Source organism: Archocentrus centrarchus, chromosome 13 (genome assembly GCF_007364275.1).
Source record: "Archocentrus centrarchus isolate MPI-CPG fArcCen1 chromosome 13, fArcCen1, whole genome shotgun sequence".
In the NCBI taxonomy this organism is placed as follows: Eukaryota; Metazoa; Chordata; class Actinopteri; order Cichliformes; family Cichlidae; genus Archocentrus; species Archocentrus centrarchus.
This window is the reverse complement of record NC_044358.1, coordinates 36,843,741-36,857,717: the sequence shown is the minus strand read 5'-3', so window position 1 is coordinate 36,857,717 and position 13,977 is coordinate 36,843,741. Positions and strand designations below refer to the sequence as shown.

General features: G+C 40.5%; 1 pseudogene; it reads right to left on the bottom strand.

Annotated features, from left to right (window-relative positions):
- Positions 1-255: 255 nt before the first annotated feature.
- On the bottom strand, positions 256-8,709 carry LOC115790505 (von Willebrand factor A domain-containing protein 5A-like; annotated as a pseudogene).
- Positions 8,710-13,977: the final 5,268 nt, after the last annotated feature.

Below are 13,977 nucleotides of genomic sequence, written 5' to 3'. Positions count from 1 at the left end.
CCGTTTGTGTACCTGTTTTGGCTAAATGCAGGGCTGTAAAGAGGCACACAGCTTTTCTATTAAATGTGAGAGGTATCACTTTTATTTATTTCTTTTGCTTATTATTATTTTTATTGATATTTATTTTGATTTATTAGATTAGAGTTTCAAACTTAATAGGCATATTTTAATAACTGTTTTTTTTTAACTTAAAAAGTGAATAATTTGTTCATTACATCATCTGTGAGGATTTTTTCATGTCAGAACGTTGTTTGATTAAAGAACTAGTTCTGTACCATTGAGCCATGACACAGCCTTTGCAGCCAGAAGCTCCCACTCATCCTTTGCATCCGTCTGGAAACCATGAAGCCAGATCAGAGCCAGAATGGTGGCCCACACTTCGCTGCTGGCCTAATGTATAGAATCAGGAGTCAGATAATTAAATACTAAACAAAGAGACACAGCATACAGATGTACTTTAAGATAAGTGTTTTTGAAAATCAGCTTTTGAAACCATGCCACATGTATGTTTCAAACCCCCCATTAATGTGTCTTATGATGTTTTTAATCACCCACCGGTGCAGGCTTTGAATTTTCCACCTTCTCGCTGCTCTTTCCCAGCGCAGCAGCCAGAGCTGGATCAAGCAGCCAGCAGCCAGATGCTTTCTGGAGGGACACTAACTGCAGCAAAGGGTCTCTGGGTGGCTGCTCAGCAGTTTCATTTCAGCCTCTTCATTCATCAATACTCAAGGGGACAATTGAAAAATAAATAAATAAAAAAAAATTATTTAAATTGATCACTATGAGTTTAATTAATAAAATACTTAAGATGATTTGGTTAGCATCCATGTGGCAATTTGTCATAATCAGGGCTGTTATTTCTAGTTAAGGTAATTAAAATAGCTTTAAATAGTTTTATATTTTGTTGTTCTTTTCTTGATGCTGCTGTGTAATGCCAAAATAAACTGCTGTTTATGTGATTTCTGCTTTTAAATGCTGCATTTGTCAGTTGTCTTTGTGAGTTAACGTCAATAATTTCTCCCTCGAAACCATCAATATGCTCAGAAAGTTTGCCATTATTTAATGCTTCAGTTTTAAATATAACCCATCTATCTTTACTAACAGGGTCTGTACACAGGATTTTAAGGTGACAGCTGAACCATTAATTAAAAAACCCTTTCTTGATCCAGTTGAGTAACCTTATTATAGACATGTTTTTAACCTTCCTTTTTTTCAGTGCAGCATTTGACACCACTACAGAGATTATAACACACTGTTCGTATTAAAGTTACTGCACTGCAGTGGATTGTTCATGTAGATGGAGAGTCTTCGTCACACACAGAAGTTAGGCACAGAGTTCGACAGGGTTCTGTGCTGAGACCAGGACTTTTTTACAGGGATGTAGGGCGCACAAAAATCACACAAAATAAAAAAAGATTCTTAATTAAAGTTAATATAAAACTTAATACAGTTTGATACAGTTTGAGGCATTTCATGGAATATTTCAGTAGCAATAAGATCGTTAATTAATCCACAATCATATTTATCTGACCTCTGAACTAATGATAAATAAAAGTTAATTGAACTGAATTAAATTCTATCCCAGAGAAAACATTTAGTCACACATTAAAAACAGCAGTTAAAATTAAATTGGAAAACAATCAGTACATCTTTATAACATGTGTACACCTAATGCAAAGAGGTCAAAGCAGATACCTCCATCAGTGCACCTCTCGCTGAAGTCCTCACGTTTTAAAGCAGCCTGCATGGTTATAGGACATACTTTGTTACCACAGTGATCACACCAAAACAGTTTAGATTTCTAATCTAAATTAAAACAGAATTAAAACTAGTTTTTTTCATTACACACTAAATTCATCAGCAAATGAAAGTGGTGCAGGATCTCATTGGACTTGAGCCTGAGTGCAATGTGCGAATGACCTGAATTGTTCATGTGTAACATGAGCCACTCCTTTCACATCCTGTGATCCAAACAAAGTTATAAGATCTCGTCTGAGTCCTCATCCAGAAATGCAACTCAAAACGTTTCTGCAGCATCCCCAAAACTACCTAGAAGACACAAACCAGCCCAGGCAGTTTCCTCAGGCTGTAAAACTGTGGAAATCATTCTCTACATTTTACTAATAAAATGGTTAATGGCAAAAAAATAAATTGAAAATTGCTAATAGACATCTAATAGTATCAGTAATAAGCAAATTCATGGCTTTGATTTATTCTGGTGGCATATAAGACATAAGAGGTGTTTTAGCCTTAGTCACTGTGTGCTCCAATGTGTGTTGAACTCTTGGAGAGAAAATAAAGAACAATAATAACAAGAGATTTAAGCATCAAATAGGCTCAATAGCAGTTTTCATATAGTCAAAAAACAAACAACAGGGGCCTGTGGGTTGTTTTGTATGAGTCACTCTGCCTTATCTAGTAATTAAAATAACTCCAGGTACAACAATAAACTGCTGTAAAAAGTAATGGATCAATAATATCATTCCAATTTAATTATGGCATACAGTTGGAAAACAAACAATTTTTAGACTCTAGTGCAGCACCATAATATGTAAAACCACCTGTGTTAGAGCAGAGGTGATGGCACGCAGCTCTGTTGTTACTACTTATTGTTCCTTCCAAGTGAACACAGTGGCCAAATTTCTTACTAGTCTGCTATCTGCTGTATCAACACACAGGGTTAGCCTACAATATAATAGTATGATGTAATAATATGAAATCAAATGATTTGTCCATGATGCTCAATCTGTGGTGAAAACAAGAAGGATTTGAAAGTGGTTATTGATGTAGAAGTACTCTTACTGTGTTTGTAAAGGTAATGAACATTGTACTCACATACACAAAGATGAAAGATACACATCAGAAAGCAGGGGGGAGCACCAAGTACCTTTGTACCACCCACTGAGAAGATAAAAGATTACATTGATGCCACAAGCACAATATGGTTGAACAGGACAAGGTTCCTCCTTGTTGCTTTACACTCACTGGGTACTGGAATATCTCGGTGCAGAAGAGGTCCTTGGATCGCCTCGTTTTTGTCTTTATTGACAGCAATGAAGGCGGTGAAAGAACTGCTCACTCCTGATTGGACACTCAGCTGCACCACCTTCTCCTTCACTCCTCCATCATTCTCTCGCCTGCTGTCTCCCTCTTCCATCTCTAGCGAGCGAATAAGAGTGCGAGCAGCTAACCTGTGGACTGTTATCTACAGACAGGAGCAGGAAGCACAGCTGGAGTTTGTTCTGTATTTCAAGGCTTTGAAAGGTCCATAAGCACATAATGACAAAGATCTCAATGACTGGAACTCAGACAACATAATCCTACAAAAAGTACTTATGCAGTGTGATGCTTTAAGCTCAGTGTAAATGTCAGTATTGTCCACATGCTGCCAATTACACTGCTAACATGTACAAACTAAGTAAACTGAGCACTGTAAAGTCACCATTTAATTCTGCCATCAGACTAACAGCTCATTTACCCAGTGTCTGCTGCAGGTCTGAGACTGAAGTGCAGCTGGTTCTCAGAGGGATGACCTGCCAGGCTGTACTTCACTGTCACACAGCCCTCTGCTGCCTCTGAGCTCTGAGACAGAATTACAGTGTTGGAAAACAATTTCATCTTTACAAAACATCACAAGCATAAATGCAGAGCTCTTTCACTGTGTGCTGCTCCAACCTGTCCAGTGAGCTGAGCATAAATCAGTGACCTCCGACCCTGGAAAACTGCTGTGATTGGTGGAGAGAGGACAGTGACAGACACTTCCTTTGGTAAATCCCATGTGACTGAAACACCCTGCACTGCTGGCTGCAGAGCAAATCGCAGCGACTGCATCACCTGATAAGTACAAGAATTTGAAAAAAATAATTAAATTTGAAAACCCGTCTCCTCCAAATAAAAACATAATGTTGCATTTTTACTGTAATTGTTATGACTTATTGTCTCACTTTTGGTTGCATCCTGTCAGTCCCTGTGATGAACTGAGCGTGACCTCCTCCTTCCTTGGCCATCCCATTGATGAGAGCAGAGCTGGCCCCTTCCCCAATCCCAAAAGAGAAAACACCTTGCAGTACAACAGCTTGTTTTAAAAACACACAGCTTTGGTGCACAGCACATGTCATCATGTTACTGGTGTTTTACCTGTGAGAACCTGAATTCTCCTTCACCAGATCTATCACTTCTTTGGTGTTCCACACCTCTCCATCAGTAAAGACAAACAGCTGAGAGCAGAGTTTAGACACAAGGTCACACCTACAAGCTGAAACAGAACTCTCTGAGAGAGATACATCCAAGCTGTCAGTAACACAACTTGTTTTAAGATTTAGTTGGAAGTTGTGAGAGGAACAGTACGAGCCAGTCAGCAGATCAACCAGTGTATTATTAGTAGATTGTGAATTGATCAGTCTCAACATATATTCTCCTTCTCTATGGTAATGATGTTTGAGTAACTGTGAGAACATTGAAAAGAGGGTGTTACCTGTCTAGGCTGATCGGGAATGCAGGGCTGGCTGTAAATATGTTTGAGGGGCTGCAGGATCTCCGTTCCTCCCAGATTAGCCTCCATCTGCTCAACTTTCTTCAGAGCCTCCTCCATGGTCTTCTCACTATACTCCACACTCTGACTATGAAACACAGAAGTGGTGGATGGTTGCAAAGCACTGCCAAACTCTGCACTGCTGCACTTTCAAAACTGACTTTTAAAAACAGAACAGCAGCTTAGCTAAAAGAGTCTGAAATATTCCAGGAATAACTGTTTCACAATGTGACATCTTGTTTTTAAAAGTTATCAAACCTGATCTGAAGTTTTGTAGAATCATCAAATGGCAAAATCTTATAGAACAATTGGGCAGATATCTTATTACACATTTACACAGAAGTGACAACATTGACTTAAGCACATTTTTGTGAATCACTCATGGGAAGATGTGTTCATATGTGGACCCAAAACTGTAAATATTGAAATAGCAGCCCATTGGTAAACTCTTCAACAGGAGCAGCAGAGTATCCTTAAAGGAAAAGGGAAAACATGGTGAGACCACTGTGTGAGAGGAACACTGAAAGATGTTTATGATTGTAATAAATTATTATGGATACCCTGGCACTGCGGATGTGAGTTTCCTGCTGCTTGCTGTAATTGGTAGCACATCTCATACTTGCAGATCGATCCATTAAGAACACAAACTCTCCACATGAAGCCAATGAAGACATCACAGACTGGGGGAACTCAGGGTACAGACTCACCATCACCACTGGTTCACCCATCAGAGTGCCTGAAAAATGAAAGAGAATTTTTTTTAACATTTTTTACAAGACATTTAAGTGCTGATTAAATTTTTATTTGAAAACCAACAACTTCTTTCACCCACCTGCCTCAGCAGAGGCCTGTCCTGCCTCCACCACAGCAGTGGGCTGGTGGGCATCTTTGTAATAAATCAGCAGTTCAACATCTCTGTCAAACTTGTGTCCTGCAGCCAACTTGACCTGCAGACCACAAACACATTCATATTTAGTTCTCAGTAATCAGTAACAACCACACACAGCAGACACATCAGCGCTCTACCTACCGTGGCCTGGGTTTGATCAGTGCTCAGGTACTGGAGAGGGTCCAGGGAACAGTTGGACTCTACTTTAGAGACTGGACGAGGAGAGGACACTCGGGCAGAGAAAGACAGGCTGTAGGGCACCAGAGAGGCTGGAACAGAAGTCACCTGGACACCTGCTTCTTCACTACCTGCACACAACATCAGGTTAGAAATGCTGTAAATATTGAGGCATTACACACTCAAACCATTTTACCTGAGAAGAACCTGTGGTCCACATGATGCTGCAGCTCAAACAAGAAAAATAAGACTTTTGTTCAGGAAACATAAATATTCTGCAAAAGCTTTTGTTCTTTTCTGTATTCCCATGACGTTATCCTATAAATGGTAATATGACAAATATTGGTACAATAAGGTAAATCTAATAAAAACCCAACAGTGAGTGTGAATTAGTTTATTATGTAGGATTTTACACCAGAACACAAGTCAGTCACACAAAAGAACTAAACCTCTATCATAAACCTCTTTATGATTGTAGTGAAATAAAGGAAACCCTGTATAAAATTTGGTTTACTGTCATTTAGTTAACACAGTTTGATGATATAAAATCGTAACAGGGAGAGTCAGTGTTTTCCCACAAACACTGACCTGTGAAAAACTAACTACACCCCATGATTTAAGAGCTCGTACAGCCACCTTTAGCAGCAGTAACTCAAAGTAACTGCTGTCTGCATCTGTCTCTGATGTCATTGTGGAGGAATTTTGGTCAATTCATCTTTAAAAGATTTTTTCATTTCATTGAGGTTTTCACACATTTGCTTATTCGCAGCTCTCTTCAGGTCCAGCCACAGATTTCAGTCAGGTTGAGGTCTGGACTTTGAGGTTGACAATTTTTATTTATTGGCTTTATTGTTTCTTCGTGTCTCTCTTTCTACTGAAGACACTGGATGGCAAAAGGCTTAACGCTGGTGCTCTCCACTGACCCCTCCCTTTCTCATTTCCTTAGCGTAAGGGGGGAGTAAACTATTGCGTCAAGTAGCCAGCCGAGGCGCATCGTCTTGTACGTCTGCAGCATTAGAGCCCCGTGAGGAGTTAGCAAACTAAAGAAACGCTATTTGATATTGGGGGAGAAAACCCAAAATGAAATTGGTTTCAAAGTCGAACGCAACAGCAGCAGTGTGGGAGCACTTCGGATTTAAACCAAATGACCGAGGTGAACCGCTGAACCTTTGCGAGCCGGTATGTCGCATTTGTCATAAAACAGTAGCACCTAAGAGCAGCAATACAACCTACTTGCACCTGCACCTAAAGCACAATCATCCAAAGCAGTTTTCCCAGCTGGGGAAAAAAAAACTACAACCGGTGGGCCGTCTCCGTCTTCAAGTTCCCGACAGTCCACATTGGAGCATTTAATTGACAGACAGCATACAAAAGGATAGTGCGAAAGCGTAATTCGCTTAATCGTTAAAGAGATGCTGCCCTTTAATATTGCTGAAAAGCCGGCTTTTTGTTAGTTTGCACTTTTTGTTTATGAAACTGGCAGTTTTGCCCATCATCTCTATTTAAAACTAATGATTATTATTTTTTGAAGGGCAATTTGGTTTACGGACTTTTGTTGAATGTAGTTTTATTTCAAGTTTGTTTTTTGTTGTGTTTAGTTTGTATTCAAGTGCATTTTTTGTTAACAGATATTGAGAGTCCATTTTAGTTTTGTTTTTATTTTTGTTTATTTTGTGTTTCAGTTTAAGTGTTCTTTTGAAATTAAAGTTTTTTGATCTTTGAGAGGATGTACTAACATTATTATGTCATTATCATTACTAGTTTAAAATGGTCTCCAAACAATATTATCGTTTATCGCAATACTTTTTGAGACAATTAATCGGCCACCAAAATTTGTTATTGTGACAGGCCTACTCCACGGTGCTCAGGTCCAGTGGCTGCAAAACAAACCTAAATCATCACTCCTCCACCACCATGCTTGACTGTATGACGTGTGTGCTGATATGTTGTGTTTGGTTTTCTGACACTGTGCATTATTGTCAAATATCTCCATTTTGGGGCTTGTCAGTCCAAAAGACTTTGTTCTAGAAGTCTTGTAGTTTCCTCAGATGCAACTTTGCAAGCCTAACCTCTGCTGTCATGTTCTTTTTAGAAAGATGTTGTCTCCTGCAACTCTCACAAAAAGGCTACACTTGTTCAATCTTTTTCTAACTGTCATGAATTTTAACATGCAAACTGAGGCTGGTAGAATCTGAGATGTAGCTCTTGGGTTTCTTTTTTTTTCAGTTTCCCTGAGAGTGTACTAATTCACCTGGTTCTGTGTTCACCCCTGAGTTTGAAGATTTTATTTTTTATTTTTTTTAACACTTTGTGTTCCATCAGTGATGTGAAGGTTGGTTTAAGACTTTCCCTGGTGTAGCTTAAGCATTTCTGGTCCAAATATTTTGAAGTTTCCTACCCTGAGGTTGGTATCGAGGGTTGAGCACAGCAGGCAGACAGAACCTCAGCCCATCATCAGCCTGCACAGCCAGCTCAGTGACGTACTCCAACCTGATGGAGGCGCTCTCTCCTGGAGGCAGACTGCCCACACTCAGAGAGAATATATCTGGACTCTGCTCACTCTCCTCCAATAGGAAGGCCTGCTGACCAGAGCTCAGAGCATCATCATACTCCTCACGAGCCTGAAGGACGGAGACACATGTCAGTATCATTCACTGTGTTTATTGTTGTCTTTAATCTTACTTATAATGAGGTCATATTTACTGTCCAGCTCACCTCCTGTTTCTCCTTCACCTCAGCTACAATCTGTGTCTGTCCAATCTTAGCACTGAAATGACAGACAGCAGCATCTCCAGGCAGAGGGAAGACAAAAACAGCCTCTAATGGTTTGTCCTCCTTGTTCTCATAGTTCAGAGTGGAGACCACTGTAGCCACATGGTCCCTCACCTCCAGCTCCACCTCAATGCTCTTCAGAGGAACTGAGAGAGAAAAAGAATTATGACAAATATATAGACCATACAACAAGATATTATTATGAGCCATTATAAATAAATACACATTCAAAGATTTCATTAATGATTAATGAAATGAGGCTGCAGAGAAAACAGAAGTCTCTTTGTTTTCTATCAGTACCTGGTTCCTTCTTCAGAGTTAGCAGACCGCAGCAGTTCATTATTGTACCTGTGAAACAAGAACATTTGAACTCTTAATGTTGAAATTTTACTACTGTGTATTCTGGGTATTCCTTAGTCACTCCATTCAAGGCAAAACAATTGACATGCACAAAGAAAGCATTCAACAACAAGATAAACACTCTCCCTACTCACGGATTCTGCATGCAACCACACCAGAGATCAGGTGAATATATTTCATACTCATTCATTAAACACCACCACTCCTAATCCAAGGAATACACATGCAACACCACATGGCTACCAAATACCGTTAACTGCATATGGCTTCTATATTTAGCAATAATAATGATAATAAAAAGAATATTTGATGTAATTTATAAATATTTACACGTGAATTTCATCACATGATGTTTTCATTCTGATTATGATGACGTTAGAGACAGGCCCGGATTAAGGTGGGTCTGGGCCCCGGGGCAAGGAGATTGACAAGGGCCCCCCTCCCGCTCCGAGCCCATACCAACCCAACCCCCACCCACCCCCCCCCCCCCCCCCCCCCCCCCCACCCACCCCCCGACACACACTCCCGTACAAAAGTCTCTTTCTGCTCTTCCTTCGTGCAAAATCATCTACCAACTCATCAAAGTTCAGCTGTTGCACAAACTGTGATTCAATTGCAAGAAGTGAGAGGGAGTTCAGACGATTTTGGGTCATTTTCATCCTGAGCTCATTTTTATTCGAGCCATTCTGGAGAATGACCGTTCCCCTTCACAGTTCGTAATTGGCAGAGTCAAGAACAGTCGAAGTGCGATGTAAAGACTTGGAAAAGTGGACTGCAAATCCAAATTTACCACGGTCTTTAGCATTGTATTTGGGCATCTTTGTTCTTTTGGAATGAATGATTTGAATTGAACAAGTTCATCTGCCAGGCTCATGGTTAGATCAGTGGGATATGCTGCAGCAAGTGCTTCGGCCCTTGAAGTGAGCTCACTGATTGACATATTATCAGGCATGAAAAGAACATGAAAAAGATTGGTCAAGTGTGTGTATGCAGTTAACCGATGGTCAAGACAGGACACAAGCTTGTCAATTAGAACATTGAACGTTTCAATTCGAAACTTTTCTTTTCCACCTAATTTAACATCTGGCTCTGCACTTTCATCAGCCATATGTTTGCGCTTCTTTGTGCGCTGGAGATCATGTCTGTAGTTTTGGGAGACTGAATCAGTAACACTTAAGGCTGATCTTTCAAAATGGGCAAAATTGTCTCTCTGTGCTGCCACAAAATCACAAAGAGAACTGAGAAGCTGTGTTGCCGTATTTATGTTGATGTTAGGCTTCTGTAACTGCAGGCTTGTGGCTTGGAACCGCTGCAGTATTGTATCCCAAAAGTATGCCATGACAGCTATCTCTAGGGTGTCCAGCTTGCCACAAAGTGCAGAGGCCGCACTTCTAGTGTCACGTTTCTCCTGTGGATCTTTGGAAATATTGTTCAGTGAATCTCTCAGTTGTGCATAATATTTCCACAGAGCATTGTTGATTCAGCTCTTGCACTCCAGCGAGTGCCTGACAAGGACTTCAGTGTGAGTTTCACATTTGTATTTCTGAAAACCTTTCCCCACCTGTGTGTTGAAGAGGCACAAAATGTGTACAAAGATTGCAGGAAGTCAAAGAAACGCCCAGCTTCTGGGCTACTGTCAACAGCATTGACACCAACTAAATTCAATGAATGCGCAGCACAGGGGACATAACAAATCAATGGGTTTATGCGTTTCAGATGAGCTTGAACTCCATTGTACTTTCCTGACATATTACTTGCATTGTCGTCAGACTGGCCACGACAGTTACTTATGTCTAGGCCCAGGTTCTCCACCATTGCAACAACACATTCAGCCAAATTGCTCCCGCTATGATTCTCAATAGGCTCGAAACCCAGAAACCACTCAACAACGTCTCCCCCAGCTTCAACAAATCTGAAAATAAAAGTGAGTTGGTCCACATGTGCAAGATCGGGAGTGGAGTCAACGATAACAGAAAAGTATTTGGCCTCTTTTATCTCACTGAAAATCGCTTCCTTTGTTCTTTCTCCCATTAAGTGGATAAATTCCCCACAGATTGTGGATGAGAGATAGGACACAGAGCCTTTGCCCTTGCCTCCAAACCTTTGGAGATGGTCAGCTAGAAAAGGGTCAAATTTGGCCAACAGTTCGATAATGCCTAAGAAATTACCATTGTGAGGTGATCCAAACTGCTCGTCATCTCCCCTGAACGCAAGGCCCCTCTCTCCCAAAAACTGAATTACAGCAACAACTCTTCTCAAAACGTCCCGCCAGTATTGCCTTTCTGCATCAATTTGTTTCATAAGATCAGAATCAATTCTTCCTGTGTCTTTGGAACGACTGTGTAATGCTAACATGCAAGCCCTATGCTCCTCATTCCTCTCATGCTCACCGATACGCTCAGAATGTTTCCAATCAGAAAACCCATTGACAAATGCATTGCACTTACTTGAGAACAGTTTGCAAGCAAAACAATAAATGCAACCAGAGGAAGGTGAGTAAAGGAGCCACTGCCTTTCCACAGACTGACCATTAGGTAGACAGCATTTGACTAAGGAATTTGTGAAACTCCTAGTGCCACCCCCCATGGTCATATCTCTAATTGAGGCAGGGTACTTTTCACTCCGATTTTGAAAAGCAACTGCTCCTCTACTAACCAGAATCGACTTAGCCTGTTCAGTAATGGCATTTGGCCACAAAGCAGGGTCATTAACGGTTTCACACCAGGAGTTTGAGGTCCTAGCTGCTAATGGGATCCTGGTCTCAGTGTACTCCTCCTGGTCTGACAGTGAGTCTGCTGTTGTAAGAGTACACGAGTCTGGAATGGCTGTGGTATTTGAGCATGAAGCAGAAGATCCATGACTGGAGATGGTGTCCCCAGCTTCTGGGTGGAAATTGAGCTCTGTGTGTGGCCCTGAAGCCTGAGCCTGAGAGGCCAGGTCTACACCGGATTGGATCTGTGTGGGCTCCGGCATGATCAAATCAGTGGTGCTCTCTACACTGCTGCAACTCGGACCACTGATGACATTATCAACATTGGTATCAACATTGGATTCCTTTGGCTTATCAAAAAAGCCAGAAATCGAAGGCACATTTTTTAAGAAGTCAGCCTGTTTTGCCTCTCTGTTTTTTTTGGCTCTTCGCTTTGAAGCGCCACTTTTTTGTTTGCAATCCATAGGCCTACTATTAATGACAGTTGCAAAAAAAACCAAAAAAAAAAACAAGACAAACAAAAAACCAAGTCGCCACTGGCTCTGTGAAAAGTCACTTGATGACAACACGATATATGATTAAGGGCAGAAGCTAGATAAAGGTAATATCTCAACCGTGTAAGACTTCCTAAGACAGAACAGAATATGATGAAATGATTAAAATGGGAAAAAGTCGCTTATCAGCTTTTTAGTTATTAAAGATGGCCAAAAGTTGCAGTGTGAAGCTTAAAGGCAGAAAGTAGCTGTTGTTTACATATCAAAACTAATAGGCAATGTCGCTAAATTCACTAAATGAAGTTGCCAGAGAATGGCCAAATACAATACAACACTCCTTAAAGTTCGGAAGGTGTTATATTTAAACACGAAATACACTAGCCTTTTAAGGTAGGCTTTTAACCTTTAAAGGTGTAATGTGATATGCGTATAATGTGATATAGTACACAATAATAAAATATAAATGTATACAAGCCTTTAAAAAGGCTGTTGAATATTAAACTACATATGATGATATAGTATGATATAATATAATACAATATAATATAAATGTATACAAGCCTTTAAAAAGGCTGTTGAATATTAAACTATACGTATAATGATATAGTATAGCTTAATATAATATGATACAAATGAATGCAAGCCTTTAAAAAGGCCAAGGTCAAGTTCTGAGTGAACAGAAGTGATGCAGGGGGTTATATATATAGAGACAGAGCCAAAGTCTCCGCCCCTTCTTTCAGTCCACTACTTGTGGCCAATTCAGTGACTTTTGATGGTCCCTGGCGACTAAAAATGTCGTGTAGCGCCTTTGGCAACTTTTTGGTCAGCTGATGACTCAACTCATCTTTTCAGTGGCATTGTCCGTTGATTCTCGCTATCCCGACATGCCGCTATTCAGACAACTAATGTAATAAATATTTGCCTTTACTGACGGTTAGGGTTAGGAATAGTTTTAGGGTAAGGCATATGCCTTTATTGACGGTTAAGGTTAGGAATAGTTTTGGGTTAGGCACATTTAATTAAACAGTGTGTCAGTAATGAACAAAACCAAAACATACCGCTATGCCGACAATAGAAATCAATGGCAATAGCGACATGCACCTGGCATAGTCATTGTTTTTCAGCATAAATGTAACTGTGCTGCTATCAGAAGTGTTTCTCATGGTGAAATAGTGCTGCAGATTAGCTCTAATCTTTAAAAATTGCTAGCATTGCACTTTTGCATTATGAACGCAGCCATGCATGCACGTTTTCTAGAGATGAGCGTTGTGTATGATGCTTTGCCGTCATATGTCACGTCATGACGTCATCTGGCGATTTTTCAGAGAGCCAATAGTGACTTTCTGTGATTTCCACAGGAAAATCCATATTGGACATCCAAATTTGTTCATATGGACATATGCAAGCGAAATCTGCAAAGTTGAGAGGTACAAAACCTTGTGTTCTTAAGGTGAATATCTACTGGTGTATTACTCTCCCCAAAGAGAACTAATAGGTTATAATGACAAGTGAATCACCATGTCATTTTGTGTGCAAACAATATTGTGCAGGAGCGAAATCACTTCCCACAGAATATAGATACAAGTTCTGCTAGCTCTCTACTGGGGCCAGCGTTAGGCCCAGGATATGCTGTGGTCACAAAGCGACAGTGTTGCTAGGTCTAGTAACTTGTGCGCATCTCTAGCGATAAAAGAAACCATCTATTGACTTTGGCGATTTTATGGCGAATCTGGCTACTTGTCTTTTAAGTGACAAAAGCATTATTTTTCAACACAACTGTAGCCCTGCGCCACTGTCAGAAGCCATTCTAATGGAGAAATAGGGCAGCAGATTAGCTCTGATCTGTAAAAAGCTGCTAGCACTGCCTTGGTTAGCAATACCTATTCCGACATCCCGCTATGTCGACATGTCGCTATTCCGACACTTCTTCACTGATGGTTAAGGTTAGGAATAGTTTTGGGTTAGGCACATATCGCTATGCCGACAATAGACATCAATTGTCGGCATAGCAGCATGTCGCAATAGCGACATGAATCCCACTGCC